Here is a 24,491-nt window from a genome sequence, read left to right on the forward strand (position 1 = left end):
GCCTTCCTCAGCTGGTCACTGTTCCAGGTACTGAGGGGGAAGGGGGAAGTCACAGTCAAGTTGTCCAGCTGGACAGCAAGCAGCCGGTGGCCTGCCCTGGCAGTCAGGGAGAAGGCAGCTCCCAAGAGATGGCGGCCCAGCAATATGGGCAGTGTCAGCACAGCAGAAGCAAAATGGGGACATATATGAGAAGTGGAAAGGGGTGCACTGGAAGGCAGCCCCAGATACACCCTTGACTGAGCCCCGGCCTTAGACACAATCATGACACAGTTTCATTACACCATTGCATAGCTATTTGAGAAGTCTAAGCAATCCACGTCAGTCTTTTTTGAAAGTGCATTTATGAATACACAGACTTGTCTAGGTTATTCACTGGGGTTCCGCTCTCAATCCATGAAAACTGCAGGTCATTTAAGGATCCCTCAGTCAAGGCCCAGCTGATTGCTTGCAGACAGGGCCATTGGCCAGCAATTGTTTTACCTGACACTGGAAGACTTAGATAAACGGAACGGGAAACACTGTCCAGGAAGCAATCGCAGTAGTCACAGACCGCTGTACCTGGAAGACTGCGACTCTCGTGCTCAGATGAAAGACAGTGGCATCAACCTGAGCCAGCTGGATCACAGGAGAGGTGGCGAGAACACACCTGCTTGGCCGTGCTTAGCCCAGAATGATCCAGGGAAAGGACACGGAGATGAGAGCCATAATGACTGCAAGCTGCAATGCCTCGGAAACATTTTTTTTAAAACGTCCCTCTCTCTACACAAGTCTTCAGCATGGTAGTTTCAGATACAGTATCTGTACACTCACTCAAAAAAGACAAAATTATATGGGACTTCAGACTCGGGAGACCAAAACTCATTGCAGTGGATGAGACTCCACTTTAAACAAAGATAACAACCATTCACTCAAAAGATAAATCAATTTACATGTCTTGCATTTACATTTGCTGGATTAATTTCCTGGTCCTGACCACCGCAGCACAATTACCAGAATGCATTCCCAAGGCGGATAACAAAGTGCGAGGTTCATTGGTGGAGTTTTCCCTAAAACTGTGCTCTTCAATCAAAAGTACTTAGAAAGCTGAGGACTTCAGGGGTGCAGGAGCTCGGTGGCCTTTCCATATACTGGAAAAAATATCTCAAAAAACTTTTCGCTAGTGACTTGGTGACATTCAACCTAATTTATATGCATGCAAGAAATAAAGGGAGAAAAAAACTGAATTTAGAAGAACCAGTTATTTGATTTTCTTAATATAAAAAGATTACATTTAATATAATAGAATTTTAATACTTGAGGAGTAGCTGTCACTTAGAGTTACTCACTACTCTCCTGCAAATACACTGGGGCAGCCCAGCTTGATTTGACGGTATTTTTAGAAAGCTTACTTAGAGGCAAAAATGAAATGATACTAATGCTGTGCTTTACGGAGGATAATACAAAGCCTCGGTCTGTACCCGTTCCTCCTTGGTCCTTTGAAAGGACACCTAATTTGATGAAAGGAACATTTTAATTGTACTTAAAGAAAAATGATGAGAAAAGCCTTCCCCTTTAATAATGCAAAATGTCGGGATAATGCAGCCAGGGTGCAGAGACTTAGAACGTCCTTTGGCGACTGCCTGGGCAGGCAGTTGGACTTCACTCATTCCTCTGGGTGGCCGCAAGCACTCAGAGGAGTGAAGGGAGGGTGAATGGGGCCCTGTCCTTCCTTGGGAAGGATAAATTAGTGCTCCCTGGTGAAGGAGTTAAAATGGGGTGATCCAAAATATCTGGAGAGAAAGCTCACAGTCCTCAGTAAAAAAAAAAAAAAAAAAAAAAAAAAGCAATTCGCCCCCCCTCTTGGTAACCCAGTCAGTGTCTCCTGTGAGCCTGCTAGTGCACAGCTGGGAATCGAACACACACACACACACACACACACACACACACACACACCCGTTAGTAGCTGGGGACAGAGGTCTGAGCATCTCTTGGGAGGATGACCGTATGCAATAGAGCAAATATGGGGATTTCCTTCCGTCTTCTGTCTGAAAGCAAATGTTTTTTTCACTGTTTTTTTTACTATGATTAATTGCCTTATTCTAGTCAACATTCTGTTTCAATTGGTTTTTCAGTGTTCTGGTTTTGACTTGATTTCACTATACCTAATTTACTGGAAGATAACAAGATATATACTGTGGTACCTATTACTGTTATCCAGTATCCTGCTATGAAGTTCTGTACCAATTTCACTGCACTGTCTCGATTGGCTTTGTTCTGTCTTGTTCTGTTGTATTTTTACTAACTTCAAAATTTAAAAAAAAAAAAAAAAACCTTCATAGATTTCTCGTGTTTTCATTAATTCTTTTTTCAGTAAACATAATACATTCACATTTCAAAAAGCAAAACTGACCCCCAAATAATGGAATTAGAAAATATAGGAATTTCTGCCCCAGTGGGGTCCTGAGGGTCCTGAAAAGCCTCCTGACCACAGCACTGTTGAGAAGTCAGCTCTGGAAGACCATGCAAACGACAAACACTATTTACCACTAGGGGCACTGTCACTTCTGGGGAAGGTGACTGGACTATGCTCATCTGCGGACCATGGACTGATGAGGTCAACAGCAGAAGGCGGTGTTAGGCGGTGGGGATAGTGCAAAATGGGGTCACTGTAGGCCTAACCTGGTGGGGGACATCTCCTCCCACTCCTCCCTTCTCTCTCTGCTTCCTGATTTCTGTGAAACGAACAGCTTTCCTTCGTCCAGGCCCTTCCACGGTGCCCGCTGTGCCTTGCAGCCTCCCAACCATGGACTGAACCATCTAAAATCATGAGCTGAAACAGATCTTGCCCCCTTTAAACTGTGGCTCTCTGAGATTGTGTCCCCATGATGGGAAAGTAGCTCACACAGCTGGCTTAAGAAAGCCCAGGGCACAGAGGTGGAGAGCTCTTTTTAGAAAGGTGGGCACTAGCAGATGTGCCACCCAGTGAGCGAAACAGGGACATCTCCCTTCACAGAGAAAGCCTCAGGGTCTGTTCGCCTCTGCTCTTAAGCTGGAGTGGGAAAAGCCCACCGTGCAGGCATTTAACTGAAGGCACCTTCCTTTCCAGTTTCAGGTTACCGTTCTGCTCCCACTTACCTGGATTTTCTTCACCCGGATAAAATCCCTGGCACCCCAACACAACCTCAGCATGAGAATGAATTACTGAATTATCAATTACCAAATGCATCTGACTCCTATGGGAATACAGCAATGAGGTTACAGTGGAACAAACTGTGTGTCATACCGGACCCACACCTCTTCCCCTAACAAATACAGGCGATAAATTCTAAAAATCAACAACCACAGCAGAATCCTAAAGCGAGTGCTTTGTTTCCCACACCAGTAAACTGAACAGAATCATGAAACATGAAGTTCAGAAGAACTTGGTGAGCATCCCACTCAGTCTCCTGAACAAAGCAAGCATCCTGGGCAAACAGTCCAACTTCCCAGACAGAGTGCTCTGATCTTGCAGCCTACACCCCTACGCAACTCGGCCCTCACCCCTACATCACTCAGTCAGGCCACTGCACTTCTGCCCCCAGCCCAAGAGCTTTCTCCACATCAAACCTTTACTAATGCCTAAGAGACTCCCCGCAGGGGTCCATTCAGAAACTGTCCCCCACATACCTACAGCTGTTCTTGCTGAAGAGGAACAGGGACTCCTACCAGTACCTCCTAGTTCTGTATTATTCTGATCATTCCATCATTTTTGCAATAGCAGCTAAAGTAGCCTGCCTCCTACTGCAGACCAGTATCGTCTACAGAGAAGGAAATACAGCTTTCATTTCTGGGTCTCTGACACCTAACTTGGGTCTCTAGAGGCTACATAAATGTGTGATGAGTAAATGAATGAAACCAGGCTTTGTCCAATCAAAAGGCAAGAATAGTTTTTGAAATAAATTCTCAGGAATCCAGCAAATGAGAAGCACTCTTAACTTTATTGGATTCACACTGCAACTTCAGGTCCAGGCCAAATGAACCTGCTGGGGCTGCTTGAGGGGATGGGGTAGCAAGACTGAGCTCGGCCATTCTAGTGATGAACAGAAGCACTGGGAGAAAGACCTTCTTATGTGTAGTTCTTTAGGAAAATCTGATAGCAAAGACCTTCTTATGTACCGTATTTTAGGACAATCTGATAGCAGGGGGCTTTGGCTCTTCACATGGCATTCTGTGGGCAACATGAGCTTTACCCCACCATGGAGGTGAGGTAAAGCTTCACGGAAGTCAGACAAGTGCCTTCTTTTTCTTCAGCACTTGAACCTTCTGCTATACAGCAGGATCTCTATGGTCTCTTCCTAACCCAGTCTGAGGGAGTCCTTGTGCTGTCAATCCATCAGCCCCTGTAAGCAACCAGGGGAGACAAAAAGCACTACGTTGCTGGGGCAGAGAAGCTGACCGTGGATTAGGAGTCCCAGGTCACTTCTACTCGATATGTGCTACATAGGTGTCTTATTGCTTTTCACTCATTGCTGTGACAAACTACACAATGCTGAAAGTGAGGGCTATCGAGGTGTCAGTCCATAACGTGCTGGCTCCAGGGCAGGGTGGCATGGCAGAGGGGCCTCTGTTCACAGTGGCAGAAGACAGCAAAACCAACAAGGTTAACAGCGTCTGCCTGCCCCTTGTATTCTGCCCAGGATGCTGAGATCAGGGTGGTGCCGATCCAATCAGGGACTGATTAGTATCCACACACGCTTAACCCCAGCATCAAACACTCCAGCTTCAGACACCTCTGAAAAAGTCCTACGACTGCATCAGGCGCTAAGGGGACCATCCAGACACAAACCATAACAGTGGGCTTGAAAGTCTCCTTTCTAGTGAAGCCAAGAGGCACACAGTAAAACTGTCAGCGAACTGGAAAATCAGATTTTCATTTCGAAAAAGAATGAAGCTCTGATATAGTCTATAGCTTGTATGAACCTAAGGCAATTGCATTAAGTGAAAGAAGCCAGTCTCGCAAGACCTCACACTGTGTCAGTCCGTTTATATAAAAGACCTGGAACAGGCAAATCCCAAGGCAAGAAAGATGAGTGGTTGCCTCAGCCTAGAGGGTTGGTGGCTGAGAAAGACTGGGTTTCTTTTTGGGATTATAAAAATATTCTGCAGTTGACTGTGTAATTGTGATACAATTAAATTTACAGGTTCAAAGAGTGTATGTGGTATGGTAAATTATGTACGGCATGTTTATATCTCAGCAAAGATATCAGCAAGAATTTAAAACCAGATAGCAACATGTGCAATGCAGATTATTTAAAAAAAACATGAACTAGTGAGTTAAGTGGTCTCAAAGGAAGTAACATTTAAACCGAGATCCAGGTGACAACTAGCTGAAGCATATTATCACTGTCGTCCACAGCACAGTGAGGTCCTTTCAAAACTCTCCCAACACTCACAGCAAAGGAAGCGCTGCCTGCCAAGATTACTCCCTGGGCATGAGAACATCAGACCAACAACCCTCGCTGGGAAGGGAAACTCTACTAAGCAGCCTGCTCCGCACCGCTCACTGGTGGGAGAAGAGAAGCCACTGCCCCCTCATGGCACACCCGCCTCTCTGGGTTCTGGGCCTTTCACCCAGCAGAGCTGACACTCCTTTGTTGCTGCTGGGCTTCTCTTGTGAGCATGAGACCAGGAGCGGGAGCCAGGGCAGCAGCCAGTGGGAGCCATAACACTGTGCCATACTGTCCTTCCCTGCGATCCAAGTGTTTTCACAGCAGAGCATTGTGTTTGGAGAAATTGAGCAGCACAACAGGACGTAATTGTTTGCTACAGTCAATCACGGGCGCCATATGTTGCGTTTGTGACCCTGCTCTGGACCCATTCAGAAATAAGCAGGGATCATCACAGTGGCAAACAAATTGCGACTTCAAAATCTGATTCCTTTCCCATGGTGCTGGTCAACTTACTCTCACTGCTCCTGAATGTAACTCCAGGGAGGTCTCCGACAATGACAGCGTTGTATGTGCAAACCATAGTGGAATTTTACATTTCTTCAACCCAAAGGGACAGCACAGGGACGTGGTTTTGGCAGTAAGCATTATGGCCTGCATCTAGATGTTCGCCTAAAGCTTCACGAAGTCACGGGGGCCCTTCTCAGAGGTGGCTGGGTCTACAGTGTATGGGCTGGATCAGGGCTGTGTGCTTACTAAATCAGTACACTGGTTGGCAAGGCATGGTGCTGGCTGGGATTAAGAGTGTGAGTGCCATCCTGCTCTAGGGTGTCGTCCTGTGTGAAACAAAATACAAGGGACAGAAAGAGGCCTAATGTGCTATCACCCGCCTGCTTGCCTTGGACTGCTTCTCCTCTGTGATGCCCCTCTGCCCAGCCACCCTGCCCTGGAGCCAGCCAACTGTGAACTGAAACCTCTACAAACTGTGAGCCAGATAAACCTTTCCTCTTTAACTTTTGGTAGTGGATATTTTGCGTTAGCAACATTAAAAGTAACTAAGAAAAATCCAGCTGTGAGTTGGGAGGCCATGCCCACCCCCCCACCCCACCCCCAGTTACCTTCTCTGAGAAACTTCCCCAACTCCTGGAACTCTGCTAATAACCTTAGTTTCAGAATATGTACAAAACCAACATGTTTCTATGCACTTTTTAAACACAAACTATGGTCAAAGTACGCATCAGAAGAATCAACTTAGTCCAAAAGAGAAAGAGTTTATGATGAGATCAAAGTATCAACATCTCTACTCGGAGCCCTACCATCCTCTGAAACCTACCCCAAGTTAACAGGTGATTTCAAGGTAGCCTCTTGAACAAAGATCTGAGTTTTACCTACCTACTGTCCTTTGAAAACATAATCTACCTGCGTGCTTGGACCCTGGATCAGTGGTTCTTCACAGTAGCAAGCAGAAATATCATCTGGAGAGATTGTTTAAAAATGTACATTCCTGGCTCTGCTCCCAGGGTTTCTGCACTGATACCCAGGAATTTGGAGTTTTAACAAATCTCCAGATGGCTCTGATATTAATTATCCAGGGATTCACTCTGAGAACCACTGTCCTGTGTTATCAGCTTTGAACCAATTATTCTGCAAAATTTCTCACTGTGGTAAGAACCCAGATTTAGAATCTGCATTAACATTTAGAATCTGCCACAGATAATTGCATGACCCTGGGCTAGCTACTTAGCCTCTCTCCGTCCTAATATCTTGTTAGCAAAAAAGAGAGAGAGAAAAAAAATTCATTCCTGCTTTGTAGTTAATTCCTACACCATGCATCACTCACTTTGGGATTCTAGAAATGTGAGCGATATTTATAATTAGCTCTATATCATGGTATTCTTTATCAAGAGCTTCTGAATAAGATCGTAGTAGGAACATTCATGTTTATTTTTAAACCTAAGTAGTTGACACTGAACTATGTTTCTGGCTTGAAGACAGAAGCTTTAAAAAGCTTTCAGGCAACAACAATAAAAGAGCTACATATAAACCCAAATAATCAGACAGTATATTTTAATCAGCTGGTTCTAGCTGGTATGCACTCATCTCCCCGAACAATTCTGAGCTGGGTTCTAACTACAGGCAAGAGACAACCGTAAGAACAGGAGAAAATCAAAGCAGCTCTGGGGTCTGCCCACAAATTCTGCTGCAGGGAATTCATAGGTGCAGAGAGACTCCAGTGTCCACTGGGATATTCTGCCTGCCACCAAAACCAGAGAGAGAGAGAGGTCTATATTTTTGTGTTATTACTCATTTTTAAAAGGTAATAAATTCTGTTTTTTCTTAGTATTGATACATTGATGTTATGGTCAGGAAATACAGAAAGGGTATTAGGGTAAATTTTAAATCAGCCCTGTGCCCAATATGCCCCCCACCAAACCAGAAAGACATATTGAGTATACGACAATATTGTATTTTCTTCCAGTCTTTTAAAAATGTGCACACAAAATGTATCTGTAATATAGACTAGAGGATAATGCACTATTACTCCAGATTTTTCTTCATTTATTATACTATAAACAGTAGGGGGATGGAACCCAGGGCCCTGCCCACGCAGGACAAGCACTGTTGCATGTCCGCGCCCCACAGCGTCATTGTGATGTCCACATGGCTGCTCATCTTTGGCTGTGCTGTGCTTTCTGTGCTCATTTTTTTAACCGTTGTAAAAAATCTGCCAGACAAGACAGTGGATTTAAATCCTGACTCCGTCTCCCGCACACCACTTTTTTTTTTTCTGCCGAGCACAATCTTTATTCTGGAACCTGCTATCTCGATAACTGTTTCAATGCCCAGTTTTTAAATGAATTTTTAATTTTAATTTTAATTTGCATATCAAAACGGGCTTCGGACTGCCTCACAAATTACTCCTCAGCATTTGTTGTTCGGTGAGAGAGGTAGATGAGTGGGAAATTTCATTTTTATTCTTAAACAAAGGAGTCTTAGCTGCACATTATTGTGCTAGGGACTAATCTGGAGCCATTAAAAAGAGAAAAATGAGTCTCTGTGAGTGATATAAAATGATTTTAAATGCAAAGAGCAGCAACTGTCTGCTGAGGCACTTGGGAAGAGCTGGACTCTGGGATGGGCCAGCATCCAGGCACAACGGCCTCTGCCCTGAACCTCAGACGTGTTTATCCAACAGCCCACTTCGTCCGCTGCCCAGCTGTCTGGTGCACACTGGACCTGGCCTATGCCCTTTCTGGCAAATACTTCTTCCATTCTACCTGTTGTTCGGGGGGGGGGGAATTTAAAGATACAAGAAAACAAACCAGCACAAAAGCACCTACAGACTCCTTCGTCTCCTCTGTTTTTATCCTCCAAGACCTCTCATCATCGATCAACAAACCCTACTGGTTTGATCGCCAAAACAGACGTAGAATCCCTGGCATCTCCCGCCCTCCTCACTGCCATCCTGGCCCACATCCTAGCCCACTGCCCCTGGCGCCTGGGTCTCGGCGGAGCCCCTTACCTCACCCTCCTGCCGGTGCCCTAACCTTCCTCACCCCTCGTCTTCTCCAGAAAGTTCCAGAGTGATGCCTTCACAGGCAAAGTCAGTGTCACCTCACCTTGTCTTTTTCTCAAAACTCTGCAATAATTTCCCAGCTCAGCGCAAGAAAAATCCAAAATCCTTACCAGGGTTTCAAAGAGTCAGGGCCCGCATCCTAGGTGCCTCCTGTGCTCTTCCTGTTTTATCTGATCCACAAATAGCTTCTTTACACATGAACTTGCAAAGGGTAGCTCTCTCTCGGACCTCTGCATTCAGGTACCCTGGCTGGCACAGCTGGCCCTGAGACCGTCCTTCCTTCCTTCCTTCCTTCCTTCCTTCCTTCCTTCCTTCCTCTCTCCCTCCCTTCCTCTCCCTCCCCCTCTTGTCTTTTGGTGCTAGTACTTGGGGACATTCACAATGAACTATAACCTTAGTCTTTTTTTTTCTTTTTCTTTTTAATTTGTCCAGGCCGGGCTTGAACTTGAGATCCTCTCGCCTCAGCCTCTCCTTGCTTTCCACATTTCTCTTCCCGAGCATCATTTCATCAGAGTGACAAGTCCTGGTATTTTCTCCGGCTTCACACTCCTTCTCCTTCACAGCACTCCCCAAGTCTTGGTACGTATTTACATGTTGTTTACTGATTGTTGATTGCCTGTCTCTCCCCAAGACAGTATAGTAAACTCCTTGGGGTCAAGGACTATGTCTTGTTCTTGCTCCTAGAGCGGCGTCTGACACAAAATAGGTGTGGTGACCCCCACTTATCCACAATTCTGTTTTCACAGTAGAGTGTGGTTCTAAAACAACACATGGAAAATTCCAGATATAAGCCACCCATATGCTTAAAAAAAAACTTTTACAACAGTATATTGTTATTAGTGCTTGTTAATCTCTTACTATACCTAATTTATGAATTAAATTTTTTTATAGTCAGGCATGTATAAGAAAGAAGAACAGTATATTGGCATTAAGTACTCATGGTTTCAAGCATGCCCCAGGGATCTTGGAACGTGTAACCCACAAATGAGGGGTCACTACACTCATGCCTCAAGAGTGAATTCATCTATTAATAATTAGTGTGTTTTATACCTACTATGTTTATCTATATTCTGCAAGGAAACCAGAGAATCTAGTAAAGCATTTGTCCTAAGAACATAAAATGAGGTGTCTAGGCTGAATAAATACAGGAGTTATTTTGCAATGTTCAATCTTTAGTGTTATTTGCAATATATACAGTGTGCAAATTAGATGCATTTCAAAATAACTCACACACTACTTTCTTCCTTGCACACTTTTCCTCTCACTAACTTGAAGAATTAGCTAAGGCAAGGAGGAAGGACTGTGTTTACCACAGCCAGGAGTAGCCTTGGAAAGAGGAAATATCTTCCTGCTCTACACACTGTGGGCTTTCAGGGCCAGCTCTATGTCCACCCATAACCCTTTTATATCTTCCAAGTGACACTGAAAAGATAAAAACCAAGTCAGGGATGGCGATGCAAGCTCATGATCCTGACACTCTAGGAGGCTGAGGCAGGAGGATTGCAAGTAGGAATTTAGCATGACCTTGTTTCTAATAAAAATGGACAAGTGCTGAGGATATATCTTAGCGCAAAGATACAAAGGCCTTGGGTTCAATTCTCCGCACAGGAAAGCAAGCCAGAAGATAAAAAGGTAGAGAAGCATGCTAAAGAAACCAAACACGATGTTAAGTTTCTAACTGAAGTATACCAAATATTCCACAAATAGTAAATATATTCTGAAAAGAATCTTAAAATGTTACTTAGTTCTGCAAAATCCATGACACAGTTTGTCACTTAAAAGAGAACAATAATCTTACACCCAGCGTTTTACTGAAAAAGACTACAAATCAAGCCTGAGTTTGTATCACATGAAATCCTTTCATCCTGACAGATCGGTGTATCTAAATTCCTGAGCCCCTTTTAAGGATCTCGCTAATGCATCTTGTATCATTCAGGGCTGGGCATCATCTATCAAGATAAATACATTTCCTAAGTTCTTGGGGACTCTTCCCGCTTGATGAAGCAGGTTCATTTAATCAATACAAACTGCTTCAAATGCTCATCGCTCTGCTAAGTGGCTCTAACCAATTCCTCTGGGGCAGAGATGCAGACGATGGTGAACGAGTTTGGTGATCATTTCACAGCAACCACATGGCTGGGGAGCAGAGCTGACTCACCCCCAGGGTGAGCTCTTTCTCTTCCCTCTACCTGCTCAATGAACCGCACCCCCTCTCGAGTGGAAGAAGACGTTATTTTATAAAAGGATCCATGGAGTTTTCTCCAATGAGAGAATTTAGCAATTTACAACTTGTTCTTGCTTCCCTAGACACAAACAGCATTGCAAACATGCACTGCTGAAGCGCCTGTCAAGACTTTTCATGTCTACCGTGATGAGGCAGCAGGTGATCTCGCCTGAACTGGCATGCTGCTCTCGGCACAGTGGTGGTCCCTGGGTGACCTGTGGGTCTCCGTGTGAAGCCTTGTCTATCTAAAGGGCATCAAAGCACACAGTGCACGCGAAGACCTCTCCGGCTCTCATCCTGCGACTTGTTTATCATGGAGTTGGTGTCTCTTTCTGAGAGCACGCATCACCTTCCCCCGCCCACGTCACTCCAGTACCGAGGAGCAAACTCTTTGAACTTGCTTCAGGGTGTGGTTCTCAAACCCTGTTCTTTGAACGAAGGCATCAGCACCACCTGAGCTCTTGCTAGAAATGCAAATTCCAGTGCCACAACCCAAGCCTGCTCACGCATCGGGGGCGGAGTCCAGAGATTCGTGGCTACACACACCTTGCAGGTGGCTGGGTCCCACAACAAACTGGAGCCCCAGTATCCTTCTCCTCCTCCTCACCCAGTGCCTTTCCCAACACCACAGCCACACTGACACTCGGGCTGTCTCCCAAGTCCCCCAGATCTGCCGAGCCTCAGATGCCTCCTCCATGTGGTGAACCTATGGATATCACTAACAACATGCAGAGTATTTCCAGGTTTTTTGAGGGCAATATGGTAGCACCTGCTTCAGTTTTTAAAAAAATATGTTTATATCTTTAATTACTGGTCCTTCTCTTGTGTTTAGAAAACTCAGTTAACTCAAGTTCAGATTAGAAACTAAATTCAGTATTGTGGTAATGGTTCCGTATCCACGCAAGGATATTTATTTTAATACTATCCATTAGCAGCTTGATAACTGTGATTTCCCCAGAGGGAGCTTTAAGTCTGTTACATCAAAAGCAGAAATTTCACATCATCAAAAAGAATGAAAATGGCAAAGGTTGGCAAACTTTTCTGGACTGGGACCCATAGCAAATGGCTTTGCGGGCCACAGAGTCAAATCACCAACTACTCAGGTTTATTACTTTGGAGAAAAAGCAGCCAAAACAATTTAAAAATGAGGGAGAAGCTTAGCTGAGTTCCAAGAAAACTTTACTTGCAAAAAAACAGGCACGAGCCACATTCGGGGTTGTGACATCTGAATGTGAGATATAACATATAATTTGCAACTATTACCTGGTAACAAAGCAATTTGGTATATAGGTTTTAAATACGCGCTAGGATCACAATTATATAAAATTCCCAGTGACTCCCAATCACCCATGTCTATACATACCCTTGCATTGTGTCTGCCTACGTACATAGATACAGACGCTCATGCAATGTAGGACTGTATGGTACACTGAAAACCGGGGGACATATATGAATTTATCAACAAGATTTAGGAGCTGCTAAGCAAGGTGGGGGGAAGATGTAAATAAACACATTATAATTAAAAAAAAAAAAACAGTAACCACCAATCATCACTTATGTGGCCATGATTTTGTAGTTAGTTAAATTTTACACACATGAGTTCATGCAAAAATATGTAGGATTTGAAAATCAATCCCTATTTCCAAGGATCGTAGTGAAAATGAAATGCAATATAGCATGCAGGCTCTGAGCAAAGAGCCAGATGGAGCTGCTCACTCCCGCTGTAATTATCCTCCAGCCAGACACAGCCTCCTCGCTGGGTTTTCGGCCTGCATGCTCCCTACCTATCAACCCCTTCCGCCCGCCCCTTCCCCTTCCCTCACTCTTTGGCTAAGTTCTGCACCCAGTTTCCTCTGGTTGATTTGTTCATTCATTCTATCCATTTATAAACTGCGCTGGGCCAGGGGCGCAGTTCTCGGCCCCCTGTTGCATGACCAGAGAGGCAGCCGGCAGCTCACCTCTGGTCTTGCCTCACCAATTTCCTCCGCCATGGTGCAAAGGACAGCAGACCCTCTTTGGAGCAAGTTGGACTTTCCAGGGACAGAAAATCTTTCCTCCTTATGCTTCTATGCCCAATGCTTTCTGTGACTCTGGACACACAACGGGCACTTGTGACTGAATGACTGACGGATGCATTCACCAAGGAAATGAACAGTTCATGTGAACAAGAATCCTCTGTAATCTCACTTTCCCTCGCTATTTTAACTCTATGTGGCAAAACAATAATTAGAACAGTTCATTCCTTCTGTATTTAGTAGGGGCTATGTGCTAAGCCAAGGAATTATCTTGGCAAGGTGTGTACTAATACAGTCCCCAGGTTTCAGAGGAGGAAACAAACACTAAATTTGGTAAAATAATTTGTGCAAGCTGAAAACATGGCCAGCCAGAACTTTACCTGGCCTGTGACCTCAAAGCTACCATTCATAATATTATCTTATATGTTTCTCAGAGGAAGTCCTGAGGGTGTTAGTGCGGTAGGATAGAAGAAATAAAGAAAAAGGAGATAAGAACAATCACAATTTTAAAATTGTGCTTCTAAAGAAGAGGGTAGCTTCAGTACACAAAGTTCTCCAAAATTATAAAGTCTTTTCCCTTTCTAGAAAAGACCTCCCAAACTCTCAGGGATCTTAAAGATACAATGAGCTTGTAAACTGGGACCCTGCTTTTTACCTGTAAACTGAGCCTGGCTTTTCCTCCCAAAGCCCTCTGAAGTGGGTACCACATCTCGAGTTTCAAGCAGATGTGAGTTGTCTGCATGCATCATAGTGCCTCAAGGAGATGACCTGAGAGCCCAGTCCTGATACACTCCCAAGAGCACATAAAATCTCCCGGCCCTGAGCCATAAAGTATCTCTCTCTTCAGCTCTTGATACTCTTCTGAGTGTGCACCTTTTTAAAGCCTCCCTAATAAACCTTTCCAATGCCTCTCATCAATATGTTCTCCACTTCTTTAAAGTGACATGAATCCACAAACCTGCATTCTACTGCATGGGTGAGGTGAGCTGAGGCTCTCATTCCCTCCTGAGCAGACCTCAGACCCTGTGACTGTCTCAGATCCTGTCCAGTGACATTAGAAGAACTCTAAAAGATGGCTTGACATGCATGATTTTAGGACTGATAAGAGACATGGGCGTTTCATTTAAAAAAAAATCAGAGTAACAGTACCTGGCCAAAAACCGGGCTACAAGGAGATGGGAATAACCTTTCCATGGTAAGAACAGGAGTTTAGAATTTTGACCAGGCCTCCAAAACGCCCCCAGGTCCTTTCAAGTGGAAATAGCTTTCTGCCAAACACAAGGCCTTCTCCTGATTTCTAATGAAACCGATCCTCACTTCACAGGCCGCTGATTCCCCATTCAAGCTCTGACAGATGTTTGGCAGCAACCACCTAAAGAGCTATCTTTGCTGTCTCTAGTTCCTCTCTCTTCTTCTGACATTTGGAGGAAAATGATAGGTAGTCCCATCATCAAAATGTTACGAAGCTATCACGGGATGTTACTGAGCTGTCAAAGAAGGAAAGCAAGTAGGCTCCCTTCTTTGATGTTTGAGGAGAGGAGAGGAGAGGAGAGGAGAGGAGAGGAGAGGAGAGGAGAGGAGAGGAGAGGAGAGGAGCGGAGGGAAGGGAAGGGGAGGGAGGGGAGGGGAGGGGAGGGGAGGGGAGGGGAGAGGAAGCAGGTAAAAGATTGCTTTCCTGTTAAGGAACAGAAAAAATGCAGAGGAGGCCCTAGGTGGTAAGCCAAACTTGGGCTAACATAATGCTTTAACTGTGGCTTACAGCTTTGACAAGCAGACTGTTCCCGAAATCAACCATTTGGGGCCAATTTCTACGTGTGGCACTTTGCTGAGAGCCAGATGCACGCCAATGGTTATTTTCATGGCGAATGAAAGTGATTTACATCAATTTATTCAGAGCCATCTGAATCCTCTGCCACCCGCATAAAACAAAGCCATTGCTCCCTTTGCTTCTGGGAACTTTTCATGCCTGCTCACCAAGGGTATCCTCTCCCACCTGTGCAGGGCAAGCCCTTGCCGCAGGGACTGAGCTTTCCAGGGCCTGTTCAGCTACTTGCTTAGAACCTGAGCCTCCCCTGGTCATGGGAAGGGAACTGGATTTGTTATTCTGGCTTTGTGTTTCTTTTTCACAATGCCCAGGACAATCCACTTGAAAGTGATTCTGCTGGCTCCACAGCCTCTAAGCCCTGGGACACACCTAGAACTGGTTACAGACAGACAAAGTGTGCCTCTGCTCTTCAGGGACTTCTCTCCTAAGGGAGCAGCCACTTTCTTAGGAGAGCAAGTTTTAAAGCGGAAAAAGCAGAACAGGAGGGGGAGACAGGGAGGCAGCAATAGACTTCAGGTAGCCTGAAAAGCCTAAAACATTTAACTTCTGGCTCTTTATAGAGTGTTTTCCAATAAATCTTTTATTTCCTGACTTCCCCCAAGCAGATCTGAAATTGAAATAAACTGATCTGGTCCATTTCGACATCTCCATTTCTAGCTCTGTCTTCTTGGACCTGATTGACCTTAGGAAAACAGTATCAGTAGCCATTGCCTCTTGGGGTCACCCAGATGCACCCTGAAACTCTGCTCTCAAGTGGATATCACTCAATGAGGAAAGGCTGATGCACAACCCGCCGACTCGCCACTCTGTGTGTGCTGATGATAGATAACCTGCTTATGAAGTCAGCATTTTAAGCATCAGTACCCGCTTTAGAGTTTATACACAAAGCTACAACCTTTTGGTGACGTTCCATTTGTTTCCTTCCCTAGCATGGCACAGCCATAAGCTAAACACCATGGCACAGTGAAGGGCGCTTACAGCTCTGAAGAGGAGCTATTTACAGTAAGATACCATTCAGTAATGCAGAAAAATCAAGACCAAAGCCCACCTGCGCTCCTTGCAAGCTAACACAGCTACAGGGGACTGAAGATGAAGGACTTTTTTTTTTTTTTTTCCTTTTCTAATGCAAAAGACAGCCTAGCTAGCTTATGAATAGGCGGCTAGCTAGTGAAAGGGCCTGAGCCAGAGCTGGAGGACCAGTCAAGCTGATAGAAATGACAGTAAGTCAGTAGCGGGATAGGACTCTGCACCAAGACTCCCCCAGGCAACATGGAAGCCCCACCTCTCCCCCACTCAGTTCCTGAGTTTTGAAGAACTTAAAATGCAGAGCAACCAGCTTCTCTTTGAAATCCCACTTTCCTTTAAACTCAGCATGCTGAGTGACCAGCTGACAGCTTAGTTCCAAGGGGCTACTTGAAACCCACAGAGCCACCTGGGATAAGTGACCACTGACCCACTGAGCAGTTCCCGCGCTGTGCTCACCCATACAAAGTTCTTAACCGGGGACACCGTGGCAGCCCACGAGGGACCCCTCACACCTGGGCGCTGTGTCTCTTCTTACATTTCTAAGGAACACTCTCACCTTCCCCGCTTTTTGATCCTGATTTTGTTCTTTGTCTTCGTGAGACTAAAAGCTCAGTTTTACATGGTTTGTACACGGAGATGGCTACTTCCAACCTGGAGCCTCCAAGGTTACTGGCAAGTGATGAGTCCTTGACTCCTCCACTTACAATATGTTTTCGTTAACTGTGGTTGCATTTAATACGGACAAACCTTTTCACTATGACGGCCTCTCAACTCTGACATTGTCTTTCCTGCTCCTCCTTCCTTTCTCATTTTTTTGGAGACTTATTTTCCTAATAAAGACTCATGGCCAGCCCCGAGACAGCTGTTAGTCCTAATCATCTCTCTGCCCTTGGTGTAGTGAGGTTTGGGGAGACAGTGACTTCCTTCTAGATGAAGTGATGGACACTTTCCATGCCGAAGGGAGAGGCACACTCCTTCCTGGGAAATAATACCTGGAGAGGTGCTTATCTAGCATCTGGTGTTCTTAATGAAAACAGAGATGATCATCAGTCTTGCAAGGTGGAGTCAATACAGCTCAAATAATTTCACTGAGCAAAAAGCAGTTAAGGGACTCGAAGGCCTCTAGGCTGTGACCTGGCCCACGGTAGCCTGTCAGGGTACCTTCTAAGGAGTCCTTTTCAGTTCCTCATAGAAAGCCTTACTTCCTGTTCACAACTGAGGGATCCTAGCCAGGGCCATTCTCCCACAGGACCTGAAGACCATGGAAAGGGGAGAATGCCCCACCAGTCCAGCTCCCCAGGCCAGTGACTCCCTCTCCCCCATCACCGTTCGGTAATTGGCTCACAACTGCCTGTCACTAGTCTCCTAGCTCACTCATGTGGTCTGACCTGGTCAATTAGACAGTGGCCCCAGTGTCACAGGGGTCCCAGGGCCATGGCTGGACCCAGAGTGAAGCTTGTCTTCAGTTTTTTGGGCCACAGATCTTCTGTGTTTGGGGAATGAGCCCAAAGAGGTCTGTATATTGTGAGTCTCCCCCGATGCGAGTTCTGTCACCCTAAGAGATGCCTTTTGGATGGATGTGACATCTCTACAGAACCCACACTGGGTCTCATGGTTTCTGTTCCTTCTGACTCACCCTGGGCTATCTTCTCAACAATGGGTCTAGATGCAGTCCTCAAACCCTCAAGAAGAAGCATCCCATTCCTCTTTCCGCTGCTGTCTGGCTTCAATGTGGGCTGCCAGATGAGGATGGCTGGCCCCTTCACACAGTGCTGCCCCCTGGGCCTCTCCACCTTTTCATCCTCAGCTCCAGGCTCTGACACTGACGCCCTTTCCTCCTCCTGACTTACTGGTGTGACTTATTACAAGAACTCTCTGATATGACTCACTCCAAAAGTTCTGTGATGCACCCTATCAAAAGTTCCCACTAGTGTATTTATAAAACTTAAAACTACAGAGGAATTGTTATCGTTCACAAGGCAAATATGTCTAACAGTGTATGCTGATCAGATATAATTGTTCGTGTGCTCTGTATGCTTTGTGTCTGTTTGTTTACCTGCCAATCTGCTTTAATAATTGGTTAAAATACTACAGCTGCCTCATTAAAGTTTTATTTTGTTTCCTCATATCAATTTAGTTTTTCCTTTCATTTTTTGTCCTCGTAAACTTCTGGCTCTGTTGGAACTTTCCATGAAAAGTTGGTTGTGCAGGTTTCCTAAGGCACCGAAATTCACTTAAAATATGACAGCATAGAAGCTGGTAGGCTTGGGCCTCACAGGAACATACAGGTAAAAACCTTCAGTGGTAACATAGACATTATACATGATTAGGTTAATGTGTGCGTTTCTATGGGCTAACTTGCAGGAATATGTTCTATTTCAATTGGCAAACAGATAAAAGAACAGTCATGATAAGAGCCCAAATGCTTTTGTTCAAGTGGGTTAACATTGGATTAATTAAAACTGGTTTGGTGAGACAAAAATCAAGATGCCCTTATAGTTGGTGACATGTTTTCCTTTTCTTTTTTGGTCTGAGACAGTGTTTCACTGTGCAGTTCAGGCTTGTCTTGAGCTCATTTTGTAGCCCATGCTGGTCTCAAATTTACAATTCTCTGCCTCAGCCTCCTGAGTGTTGGGATTAATTACAGGCGTTATCTACCATACCTGGCTTATGGTGACATGTTTTCATCCAGATTGTTAGCTGGTCAGGATAATATTTGTCTAAAAACAGTGGATTTTATAAATCCATGTTCATTAAAGATAATCTATATTGTACATTAGTATATATTATATATTGTAATTATACATGATATATATTTATGTTATATATTTAGATACTATATGTTTACTAGAGACATATTGTAAAATGTTAACTACATATTATAATGCATCTATTTATAAGCTATTTACAAATATAGAAATCTATAAGGGCCCTAAAAACGTGAGCTATGCTATGCTTTGGTTTTCACGCGCCATCTAAAGTGACTGCTGAGATACAGAGAGAACTTGGAGCCCCGTAGGCCTAGAACACTGCCAGACCAAACTCGCCTCTGTGGCTAGAGAAGCAGCCACATGAACCAACCTGCTCGACTTTCTTTGCTGACCGGTGACCTCTCCAGGGTTCCCCAGGATCTTATGTGCCCCATGCCAACAAATGTCATTAAGAGATTACAATAATGCATGATTACGTTGGCTATAATTAAGAAGTTAAAAGTGTTCAATCTAGACTTATTTATTTATTTATTTATTGGTACTGGGAATTGAACTCAGGACCTCTGCCTGCCTGCTCAGGTGGGTGCTGTGCCGCTGAGCTGTATCTCTAGCACAAGTTTTCCATCTAAGGCAACAAATTCTTCATAAAGTATTAAAATGCTCTTGGTTAAACTCACAAAACTTGATTAAAAAACAGTCCATATTTTACTAAAGTAATTTCTTGTGCTTTCCATTGCTAGGCTTTTAGTTGGTTTAAAAAAAAACAGTTTTAAGATTTAGAGATTATTTAAATACTGATATAACACTGTTTCAATGATAAATTTGTGATGGGTCAGTTTATAACACACCTTGTGTGTCTGGAACTAGAGATGGGTCTACATATAAAACGACATGCTGTGAATCTAAACGTTAACCTTAAGTTTATGGAGTTCAGGCTATGTAAGTTTAATATATACAAAACAATAACTGCTCTCCAAAATACACTACATCTAGATATCAGACATATAAATTGATTAAAATTTTCAAAGCTTAGTCACAAAGAGGGAACTATCTCCCATGCTTCCAACAGAAGCCAGATGGTCAGCAGGACTGTGACCCATCCTGGTAGGTGACACCAGAAGAACAAAAGACTATATATGAACTGTGGGTCTCTGCACATGGCCCCACCAGCAATCCCTTAACTGACTTTGTCATACCATTAACAAATTAATTTTTATAGCACTGGTGTTTCATCCACTTGGTCAGAAAAGTATGACTGAAAAGATACAGGGGAAGAGAAACAGTAATAAGAAACGACTAAAAGGGGGCTCAGACACCACACATGCCCCTCCTGCAGTCTCCAGCTATACCAGCTTACCGACAGGAAAGTTCAATGAGGCGGGAAGGCCACGGGGGCAGCCACAGGGCCACAGCCCACGTCTTTAAATTCCTTATGGGAAGTGGCCTTTGAAACCACGTGGTCCTCAACCTCCTTATGTCTGGCCCTGGGGGAAACTGCACTCTCATGAATGCAATTTGCTACCTTTGCATAAATAACTCACATCAGGTGGAGGAAGACCTTAAAACATAAGAAGAAATAGCAGCCTTACCGGTAGTCCCCATGAGAAGGTAAGTCTGGGACCCAGGCGGTTAAATCTCTACTCCGATTGCTTAAAAACATCATGGAGACTCAGCTCCTTCCCTTAATTACACCACTCTTCCTGTTTTATTCTGCTTCTTATGTTTAGGCCACACATTCTTCGTCTCTTGATAAAATCTGTTTCTTTTCCGCTATAGGTGGTCAAACTCCAAATGGTCAACAGATGGAGCCAGTAATGAACATGACAGACACCTTTTACTGGAGTCCACTAGACTGACCCTCTGAAGAGCCCATAACTTCTGAGACTCAGCAAAGGTTCTATTAAATTAGCCCCTTAAATTAGCTCTCCAGAAAAAATTCCTGACTGCAGGACCCTAGGCTGACCCATTCCAGTAGAAAGAAACTAGATCCAGATCCTCACCCATCTTCCTTAAGGGCAGTTAGGGATACTTTTTGGAAGGGTAGGAGATGCAAGAGACAATTTAGCTGGTTAGCTTATCAGCAGGCAGTCAGTAAGGGGTGTGCCTAGACAGAGTCAGCTGGATACCAAGAAACAGCTCCCACAGGGCTAAGCGCTAATTCAAGCCACACAGCTAGGTAAGCTTTAAAATATGAAAGCAAACACGGGAAAAAAGATAAATGAAAACCCTTTCTCCCAGGAAAGAAATTTCTTAGGTAGAATATGCTAAGTTAGAGAAACAGTCTGTGTACCTCCAGAGTGTGAGGTGTATAAGAACATTAAAGACGCAAAACAACCACTTTCATTTGAACTGGGTAAGTTAGGTAGATGATTGTTTAAAACTACATCGCAAAGCCTCTCACGCAGTGCCTAACCATATAAAAGAAGACCAGGAGAATGCTCCAGCAAACACCTGCGTCTCCTCCTGGACACCAGTAGAGGTCCACCAGGACGGCTCTACTTGAAAGAAGAGTATTGGTCTCCATTTTGGCTAAACCAGGCCCTGACTCCACTACGGACATGTACAGAGCTGGCTAGGATATTTCTTTACCCCTTCAAGTGGCTTTAAACAGCACCAATGGGCCTAGCCAGGGGCTGACATGTAGTCTTTAAAGCAATGAGACAGGTCAGTGATGCCCCACCTATAGCTTCCAGCTATTAGGCATGAGCCAGGCCCAGCGACACGCCACACTGCTAGGACTGAGCTCCGAGGAAGGGGCCATGAGGTCTCAGGGCAAGAAGACCACACACCAAAGCTGAGGTAGTGACCCCAAAATGCAAGACACGCGCCCAAATTGTGTTACGCAGATTACTTTCTCTACATCTCTTCCTCTCTCTGTCTCTGTCTCTGTCTCTCTCTCTCTCTCTCCATATTGCAGAGGTGCTACCTCACCCCTACCCAGCCCAGCTTATAGTATTCATTCACATTCTTCCTGACATTCTCATGGCCACTCAGCCCCAAGCCACTCCGCTCTTCATGAATGAACAACACCTGAGTTTGACCCTGCATGGATTCCTTTATTCCTCTTAACCGGACTTAGGACTCCTTGGCTCCCCACATCTGCAGATACATGTTCGCTTCTTTATTCTAGCTGTGGACTGCACTGGGTGTGGCAGACTGGAATTATTGGATCTCTGCTAACTTCTCCCTGGGATTACACATGTGGACTCCTCCAGACCGCGCCGAGATCCAGAAAGGCCTTTTATAGACACCCGCCAGGAACTATTTTTCTCCCGTATTTTCAATAAACCCTTCTCCTTTAACCTCCTTTCTGTCTGCACTTTCATTTTTCAACTTGTGGAACAACAGACTTAGTACAAGGACAGCTATTTTGCTGATACACAGAACAGAATCACGGCAGATTTAAAGAGCGAGCCTGTGTCTCATCCACATCTGTCCTGTCTCAGTGAACAGGTCCGTCTGTCTTGCAAGCCTATAAACGCAGGGTAATTCCACTCCACTTCTTTTAACTTCTATGGAATCCACGCTGCACATTTCACGACTTAATTTTAGCTGAGTCAGGACAGCACAGTGCCCCACGGGAAGGCTCTGGAGCCCACACTTTTTCACTCCATCACGCTGAGCTGTACACATATGAGGTGACACTGCCCCTCTCAGCAGGGTGATATGGAGTATTTAATGTCACCGCCTGGCTACTCCTTGAAATACTGCTTCACACGCGGTAAATTCTCAGTGAATGTCAGATATCTTAGCAGAAGCATATAGCTAACTCTTTCATACTAAAACTCCGTCCTGACAAAAATATTCTCCAAGATGCTCTTGACTCTTGTCAGCACACAGCCTTAAAACTGTACCTACTGAGCATTGACACTTCACCATACATGATTTAAAAATTCATTCTCTCATTGTGCGGTTTCCATTCATAGCAGAAGGGGCCTCAAAGAGCCCCCGCAGCTAGTTCTGCAAGCTTTCGGCCAAAAGTTCAATTTCTGTTCCCATTTCTTTAAACATAGTTATGTAGTCAAGGTTTTAACAAATCAGGTGGAAGAGACAGACACCAAGTGATGTATGCATGTCCTTTCCTAGACGCTCCCACCAGTCTTGTTCTCCCAAAGTGGCTAACACTAACGTGTACATTTGTATCTCGCCAGAAGTTAATTTCTCTACTTATAAAATATGTGTGAGTGCGTCGGGCTGGGCAGCTGTTGGGCTTCTTATTCATTCATTTACTTTACCCACCTCTCGTACTGCTATATACCACTTTCTTTTTCATAGCTACAAACAAGTTTCCTCTATTTCTCCTTAACCACCTCATATAAATCCTGTGCTGTCATGAATCCCCTTTTGAAGGACAGTTCAAATGGGAACATCTTCTTCAGAGCCATTTCTTCAGCATCTTGTGTAAGAAGTCTGAAGGACATCTTTCCACGAGGGGCAACACTTCCCACATTCTTCTGTGCCCCATAATTACAAACACCACTAAATCTGTTTATTGTACAATACATTCCAGATCAAGGGGTGATCAGCTTCTTAAAAAGGAAACCTTGCACAAGCAGGAGATGAACCAAGGACCACAGACTCACAGACCAGATCCTGAGAATAGCAGGTCCTTAGCTTTCTGATTCCCTTTAACACCTTATAAACTCTCACTATGTAAGACAGAGCTGCATGTGGCACTCCAGGAGTCAGTTCCTCCCTGGTCATTATCTTAAATAGTATGAGTTTTCCTTTCTTCCTCTTTTTATTTCTTACACCTTCTACACTGTCTACCAGAGAAAATTAGGTCTGAAAAGACATGTTAAAAAGAGAAATGCGAGAGCAAAGAAATGACACACTGCGCATGTATCATCTCGTCTGCTGGCATCTTTAGAACAAATTCCTAGAAATACAATTGTTGGGCAAAAAAATGCATAAATTTAATTTTGGAAAATAAGAACAAACTATTCCAAAGAGACCACAGCAAATTGAACTTAGAGCGCTGTATTTTTCCATGTCTTGAGGGTTATCAATTTGAACTTCCTACCTAAACTTTCAGCTCCTTGAAAGAAGAAAAAGACCCTGTGTGCTTTGCTGTATGTTCTCCATAAAACCTACCACACTGCTTTGTAAGTAGTAGAAAAATAGACATTTTTTAACAATTAATGTGACAGGATACAAAAAGGGTTTAATTCAAGAGCAGATTTTTAAAAACCTGTTCATTCCTTTAAGCGATAAACTAAACCAATTAACCAGAGCCCATAAATAGAAGTAAAAACTGAGTTTTTGTAAGGGACAAGCAGAGGACCACTGGGCAAGAAAAGCACGTATACATCTAAAACCTCTCCATGCAAGAGTCTCACTCAGAGTCTCAACAGCAATGAAACTGATTCTGTGTTTTCTTTGATGCCTTCTCTATTTTTTTTTAAAGTACAGCACATTGCTTTTAAAATTAGATTTACAATAACTTATTTGATTTGAAGAATTGTGGAAGAATACCATTGGAATGCTAGAAGGTCCTAAGCACATTTTACTTGGGAGATCCAATTTGGAAATAAACGAATCCACAAAATAAACAAAAAAGAGGCATGAAATAACAGCTCTGATTAGCTCTCAAACCCTTGTGATGAGGGAAAAGAATTTTCCCTGGGGCTCTCACCCTCAGTAAAGCCCACCCTACCAGCCGTGAAAAGAGTCTGCTAGATTGCAAGCATTCTCCACCCGGAGGCTCT

General features: G+C 44.3%; 1 protein-coding gene across 4 annotated transcripts in view; it reads right to left on the minus strand.

Moving 5' to 3' along the window:
* Positions 1–24,491, minus strand: part of Dok5 (docking protein 5) — a 149,444-nt gene that overhangs the window by 7,097 nt on the left and 117,856 nt on the right. The gene's annotated exons all lie outside the window — the stretch shown is intronic.

Source organism: Cavia porcellus, unplaced genomic scaffold (assembly GCF_034190915.1).
Source record: "Cavia porcellus strain 051 isolate PalLab524CR breed Dunkin Hartley unplaced genomic scaffold, mCavPor4.1 scaffold_5, whole genome shotgun sequence".
Classification (NCBI taxonomy): Eukaryota; Metazoa; Chordata; class Mammalia; order Rodentia; family Caviidae; genus Cavia; species Cavia porcellus.